This window comes from Helianthus annuus, chromosome 10 (assembly GCF_002127325.2).
Source record: "Helianthus annuus cultivar XRQ/B chromosome 10, HanXRQr2.0-SUNRISE, whole genome shotgun sequence".
NCBI lineage: Eukaryota > Viridiplantae > Streptophyta > Magnoliopsida > Asterales > Asteraceae > Helianthus > Helianthus annuus.
In genome coordinates this window covers 89,740,709-89,748,440 of record NC_035442.2, presented here as the reverse complement: position 1 = coordinate 89,748,440, position 7,732 = coordinate 89,740,709, and the positions used below count along the sequence as shown (strand labels likewise).

Sequence of the window (7,732 nt, the reverse complement as noted above, 5' to 3'; positions counted from 1 at the left end):
CAGACGCCACATCTGAACCTTCTACATAGTGTATGAGCTCCAGTTCTAATAAAGACATAAAAGAACCTATAGAAGAACCCGAACGCTTTCTCAGAAAAAGACTTAAAGCTAAAAACCAAGGGAAAGTTTCGGGGGACCCACTTCCAATGGCGGACCAACGTACCCTCATGGATTACCTACGACCCACCATGGGTAATCTCGGCGCCGCTATCAATGCACCGAATGTTGAAGCCAACAACTTCGAACTTCGGCCACATTTGATACAAATGCTTCAAAACTCCGCAACCTTCCATGGGCTTGCGGACGAGGATCCCCATCTACATATTACTAATTTTTTAGAAATATGTGATACCTTTCGGATCAATGGAGCTTAAAATGACGCCATCCGCCTCCGAATGTTTCCATTTTCACTAAAAGACCGAGCAAAAGCTTGGCTCACCGCCCTCCCAGTTGGTTCGGTAAACACCTGGGATGAACTAGCCCAAAAATTTCTATATAAGTATTTCCCTCCCGCTAAAACGGCTAAATTAATGACTGAAATTAATACATATTCACAAGAGGATGGGGAATCCTTATATGAAACTTGGGAAATGTTCAAGGAGCTATTGCGAAAGTGTCCCCATCACGGTCTTGCGGTATGGCAACAAGTATCCACTTTCTATAATGGGTTGTTGCCACACACGAGACAAACACTTGACTCTAGCTCCGGGGGACTTTTAGGTAATCGTTGCCCACATGAAATATACAATCAAATCGAGGAAATTGCTCAAACCAATTTTCAGTGACACACTCCCCGAGGCAATAAATCTATTGCCCCGGGCGCCCATAAGGTTGATGAAAGCACTTCTTTACAAGCCCAAATCGAGGCCCTCTCTTCAAAAATGTCACACCCCGACCACGTAGGACAACAAACCGTGGCGGAAACGTCGGGGAGTGTTGCAACAGAATAATTGTTTCACATCCATGGATTCAAAAATAGTTTCGTTTTATTGATAATATCAAACATTACATTGTCTTAACATAAAACAAACAAGTTTCTTATCAACTATCATAGTTTTAAAGTCACTAAGGCCTCGTCCAGGTCCTACGTGACGCATGCATCCTAGAAAATCACATCATTCAACCACACCTGAAACATATGTAAAAAACTTAGTCAGCAAAGAAATTGCTGGCGAGTACATAGGTTTTATAAGGGTATTGGAATCATGGCTTGTTTGTATGGTGCAATACTTTATTAGACTACAAGAGTCGAAATACAAACCTCGTTTTGAAAAGTGTATTGCAACATAGTTAACCAACTCAAATCAAGTTGATTAAGTTTATAAAATCTCGTAGCCATAATTCTTAACCCCAAAACATTTTGTTTCTAGAAAAACATCTTGTAAAACATCATTGTGTGACATCGTTTTAAATATCGTTTACCCAAGTGAACTATATAACGCCACGGTATGTAATATGATGAAAACACTTATATATAAGAAGTACCAGCGGCGTATCTACCATGTTTTCACCACATTACCCCCGTCTCGTTATCTAAACACTTAACCAAAAACCAGTCGTTTATCGAAATCGTTTAACATCGTTTCCAAATCGTTTACTCGTTTCCAAATCGTATTTGTTTTTAATAGTGAAACTACTTTTGGTCGTCTCGTTAACAACATTCAAACCTTCGTGACTCGTCTAACTCGTTTCTCGTTTCGTATTAACAAACCACCAAAGGGTAAGTTAACAATCATCAGATTCAGTCGTTACCCACAACCCCCACACATAACTATGGGTGCAGTGCAATAACGGGATTTGTCAGATCCTATGGTACCATAACCTAATACTGGTCGGCTTGATCAATGCTAATGAATGTCATTCGTTATGTAATTACAACCAACAAGTCGTGTACACCTTATCGAAATCGTTGTTAGTTTAGTAAAATCGTTATAATCGTTTTTGAAACCATCGTTTAAACTTTGAAAACATTTGATACATATGAATCACCCCAAAACATTTAAAACAGTAAAATAGGGGAACTATGTACTCACATGTAGTGCAAAGTATCCTTGATCAAATAGAACTTCAACGAACTCGAGCAAACCAGAGAAATCAAGTAGTTCCTAATAATCGAACCACTAGTCAAACAATAGGCGCCTAAATCGGGAGATCGGATGGAATGAGGTCTTGTAAACCAAATGAGTGTTGGAACTCTTGTGATATGGTTTAACAAAGCCTACATCCTAAATCGGAACCTAACCTAAGTGCTTTCGACCCATCGCGACCCATTAAGGTGGCTTACGCTACTTTAATGCGTCGTGCGCGCAAAAGCGCGTTCGAGGCGTCTAACTAGTCCTATGACGAGTATTATATGCCCATATATGTTTAATTATGTTACATAATCAGTTACGTGTCAAAAATTTAAGTTACATATGCTTAATTACCAATTATGTATAAAGAGGGTATTTTGGTAATTTACCAAGGGCACATAAACTACTTATCATGCGACTAATCAAATCTAAGTGACCATAAGGTATATCCCCGGAAGGTTATTGTAAGTCCCGTTTAACCGGATCTTTCAATGATATCAAACCTAATCTTGTGAGAGTGCGGAATCCAATCACAAGATGATTCAAGATTAAACACGAGAAACCGAAAAATATGAAAAACGAAGAACAAACTGAATCACCTTTAAACTTGCACACGATTCTATTACTTTGACAAGCAAAATCGTCTGGTACAAGTTCACCACCAATTGCCTCTCTCTCTCTCTAGAGAAATTGTAACTATGAAGATCCAACCCTAAAACAAGTAGAAAACTTGTTTATATACCTATGCAAGCCTAATTCCCTACATGGGCTCCCCTTGGGCCTGCTTGGCCCACATGGCCTAAAGCTTGGCCCAAGTGACCTATAAAGATCCAAAACCTAATACTAACTAACCCGGTAAAGCCCAGTTTGTAACCGTAGTCCGTTGTGTTGATTTGATGCGTCAGTCTCACACTTTAGGGCCTAACAATCTCCCCCTAGACTGATGCCATCAAATTGTCTTCAACTTGAATTCAGCAACGTCTTCAACGAAATCTATGGTTGTCTCTAAGCTGCAGATGTTGTGGAAGTTCTTGACTTCTGAACTCTCAGCACTGGGTCTCTTTCTTCAGCTCTTGTGGTCAGCTTCATATCAGGATCACGATCAGCATTTGCTTGAAAATCTTGTCAAAAAGAATGTGAGAGGAGGATTCTCAGCAGCTCTTTTCTTCTTCAGTCTTTGTCTTTCAAGCAGGTTCACGGTACTTCTTCAAATGCACTTTCATTGTCAGACGACGTCTTGTATCCGGTTCTTCTGACTCAGGTACATCTTGTTGTTGTGATGCTTTGGGCTTCTTCAGCAGCTAACAGCATCTCAGTCTTCATCAACCCCTGTTCTTGATTGAAATCAAGTTCTGCACATGCTCACAAACTCATAAGCAAACATTTCTTATGCAACAGGGAGAGTACCATATGAACACTAGGTACATGAAATTTCACAATTTAAATTCTTTTAACTTTTGATGATCAGTCAAATCTTCAAGAACGGTTACATTTTTAATTTTTAAGAGAAACAAATAAACACACTATTTTTGGATTTTTTTGAATTTTTTATTTTTTTTTTAATTTTTAATTTTTAAGAACTAAAACAAATAAAAACTCAAAATATAAACAACTACCATAATATACAATTACAATTGCAAATGGGATCAAAATTCGTTCTCAGTCAGACTAAGGAACACTTTTCAGTACGAGCCTAATCAAACTGGTCTATGCGATTGCCAATATGTTTGTCCACTTAAACTTTAACGCTCAACTTTCAATTTTCAACTTCGTGATATACTTAAGATAATATTATACTATTATACCCGTGTGTCCCATTCCAAGACATACCCCCACGATCAAGGTAAGCACAACGATTCATCGTAGCAGGTGAGTATACTGATGTCATCCTTTAAGATATCCTGACTGTGCAGTCTGCATATAATCTGTTTTATCATGTTTTAATTTCTTAACAATGAACACCCAAATAAATACTAGTCAAATCCCGGAAATGTAAACAGCACACTCTATCATGCAAGTATCTTCCCTACCACATATTTCACAAGTCCAATCCAATTTTCTGAAATCTTAACTGGGAATAGGTTGAGAAGAGAACAGAATAGATCTTTTGCAGAGATGATATAATATACAGATCAAATGAGTTTTTCTCAATTTGATATAGGTTTATTTGGGTTTCTTTTGGGCACTAGAGGGCCTCTTTCGGGTGTTTAGATCTACAGCGCGACAACAGACAGCTAGGTCAGCATGTATCTGGATGCAGCAGAAGCTGTCGTTGCCTAGCACCTCCAGGTCAGCATATATCTGGATGCAGCAGAGGAGGTACACGACTTTTTTCAGAGAAGATTTCAGAATCAGATCAAAATTGTGTGTATCGGGAAACATACAGACATTCAAATAGATATGAGCTAATTCCAAGTGACTTTCTTTCCTGGGGTCATGTACACTTTTAGTTCTAAGCAGAAGAACAACCAAAATATCCTCGGATGATTCAACAATATAAAGACCCGAAACCTCAGATGTTGGTTATCTATCAACGCAAGATTTAAGACCATAAAATCATACGCCGTTGGTATGTTACCCACATGGTACATAATTCGTTATGTTTATATCACTTAGTATCTTTTATCATGTTGAGCGTCAAGCCTATCAACATATCGCAGTAGATCCTAGTCTTTTCAGTTATAGCACCTTACATGTGTTAGTCAAATCCTTTAACACAAACATTTATTTCACTTCCCATGAACATCACCACACTTTACTTCAGAGCTATCATCTGCACATGACAATGAAACGTCAGGATCAATTGTGCCTTTAGGAACAAAATTCAATGGTGAAGACTTTTGTGGCTCAACATGTCTGTTATGAACAGACGATTTGTTGTTATGTGAACCATAAGTCATTTTACTTTCGTTCAGTATCTCCTCCTCAGTCATTGGTAAATAAGTGTAATTATCATTGTACGGAGGAGGAGTCTGATTATAACCCAATCCTGACCCTTTCTTTTTAGAATATGCTAATTGTTGATCACACAGATTTTTGACTAATTTACTGGAGGAATCGAATTTCTTAATGTTTAATTGATTTATTTGGTATTTATCCCTAACATTCTCCAGTTCTTTAGTCACCTCACACAGTTTTTCTTTGACTATGATGAGTTGGGCCGTAGCTACACTGACATCGTCCTTGAGTTGAACGATGTCCTTACGCTGAGCTTCAATTTTATCTTTATAAAGCTTTTCATTCTTTGATAAAGTAAAATTTTTATTTTTTATGTCGTTGTAGTCTTGAACCAACTCAGCGTTGTGTAATCGATATGCCTCATTTCTTTTTCTACACTCAGGAGTGCAAAATACAGAAAGTATCTCTTCACGATCACGAGTAACTTCTTGAGCCATGGGTTTGTTAAACATAGTTGCTGAATTTTGTGGTGAGTCAGCATTGCCATAGGATTTGATGAGAGAGATCAGCTCATCTGACTTCATTTTGTAACAGTTGCCTTCGGTTGTCACTATTATCTGATTAACATTCATTAACCAACTACAGTTCCCTTTTATAGCCTCCAGAAGCTTTCTGTTGCTCACGCGAGTAGGCACCACCATTTCTGCCTTTTCCATTTCAGAGAGCAGTTCAGTAAACCGACCTGCAAGAGCTTCTATCGATTCACCGTATAAGTAACTGAATCCTTCGAATTTCTGCTCAAGCATCTCTCTTTTAGAAGACATTGTAAGACTTGATCTCCCAAAATGTGCGCTTTTTACTATTTCCTCAACACAAGCTCAAAGCGAGAACCCGTGTACTCGCTAACTCAAACCCGTTGAACGCGAAGGAACGAACCCGCTTTCTAAATCACACCTCAAAAACCTGTCAAAAACCGTTATCACAACCGAACAAACAAACCTTTTTTTTTTATTTATTTATTTATTTATTTTTTATTATTATTATTATTATTATTATTATTATTATTATTATTATTATTTTTTAAGTTACTTTAATAAATAAAGGTTAATTATTATTATTATTATTATTAATTATTATAACTAATATTATTATTATTATTATTAATAATGATTAAGTAATGATTACCTTATGATTATTATATTATTTAAAAATCTAATTATAAAGCAATGATTGATTAATGATTAATATAATAATTATAATAAGTAACCGTCTTCTTTGTTCAAAAAGAAACAACACCCCGTAACCCTAATTTTCGGCCGTTTCTTCGTTACACAACCAGTAAGGAACGTTGATGATGGACGGTAGGAGGGTGATCGGAGATTACGGATGAGCGACGGTGGAGCGATGGTGATAATGGAGAACGACAACAGGTAGTGATGGTCGGAGGAACGACGGTTAACGGAGGACAACCGGAGTTGCAGGTTACGGTGGAGCGATGCGGGGTAACCGGAGTTGCAGGCTACGGTGATGAAGATGATCGGAGGAGCGATGGATGAACAAAGGAGGTGACCGGAGATAGTTGCAGGTTGGAACCGTTGTCGAAGAAACGAGATGAGTCGAAACCACGGTTGCGACTGTGATGAAGATGAACGCCGTGAAGAGTCGAGATCTCGGTTGCGACTCGGAACTGCGGTTGCGAGTCAGACAATTTGAACAATGAGGTTGCGACAAGCCGTGAAGAGTCGAGATCTCGGTTGCGACTCGGAACTGCGGTTGCGAGTCAGACAATTTGAACAATGAGGTTGCGACAAGCCGTGAAGTCGAGACCTTGAAACTGTGGTTATCGTTGAATGATAGCCGATGATGATGAAGACAATGTTGTCAACCGGAGATGATGAAGATGAAACTGTGGTGTCTCAAGGTTGATGGTGATGATGAAGATTATGGTTGTGTAAGCACGAAGTTGGTGGTTGCGAGTCGGTCAAGGTGGAGGTGATTGCGAGTGGTGATGATTGAAGCTTCGGTTACGACAAGTGATGATATGGAGATAGCTACTCGAAACCGTGTTGCGACTTCGGAATTCTCGTGTGGATAAGAATTGTAAACAAAAATCACGTGAACTTTCCAAAAAGTCAAATATCAATTTCGAAATTTTTGGATTTTGATAAGCTTGGAAATATAATACAGAATATTTAAGAAATTTAAAACAATCATTATCTAGTAACAACTTTCAAAACAAATCAAAATCCAAAATATAGGAATTTTCACCAAAATTCGGATGAACACAATGAAGAACACCGAAGAACGTGAAGAACACCAAACCAAAAACAACGAATATCTTGAATATTTTGATATCAAACCGAGCCTAGAAATAGGTTCTAATGGCTCTGATACCACTTGTAAGTCCCGTTTAACCGGATCTTTCAATGATATCAAACCTAATCTTGTGAGAGTGCGGAATCCAATCACAAGATGATTCAAGATTAAACACGAGAAACCGAAAAATATGAAAAACGAAGAACAAACCGAATCACCTTTAAACTTGCACACGATTCTATTACTTTGACAAGCAAAATCGTCTGGTACAAGTTCACCACCAATTGCCTCTCTCTCTCTCTAGAGAAATTGTAACTATGAAGATCCAACCCTAAAACAAGTAGAAAACTTGTTTATATACCTATGCAAGCCCAATTCCCTACATGGGCTCCCCTTGGGCCTGCTTGGCCCACATGGCCTAAAGCTTGGCCCAAGTGACCTATAAA

At 38.3% G+C, this 7,732-nt stretch overlaps 1 non-coding gene across 1 annotated transcript; it reads right to left on the bottom strand.

Moving 5' to 3' along the window:
- Positions 1 to 524: 524 nt before the first annotated feature.
- LOC118483552 lies at positions 525 to 631 on the bottom strand. Its single transcript, XR_004870843.1, has one exon. It is a non-coding gene; the product is annotated as a small nucleolar RNA R71 (small nucleolar RNA).
- Positions 632 to 7,732: the final 7,101 nt, after the last annotated feature.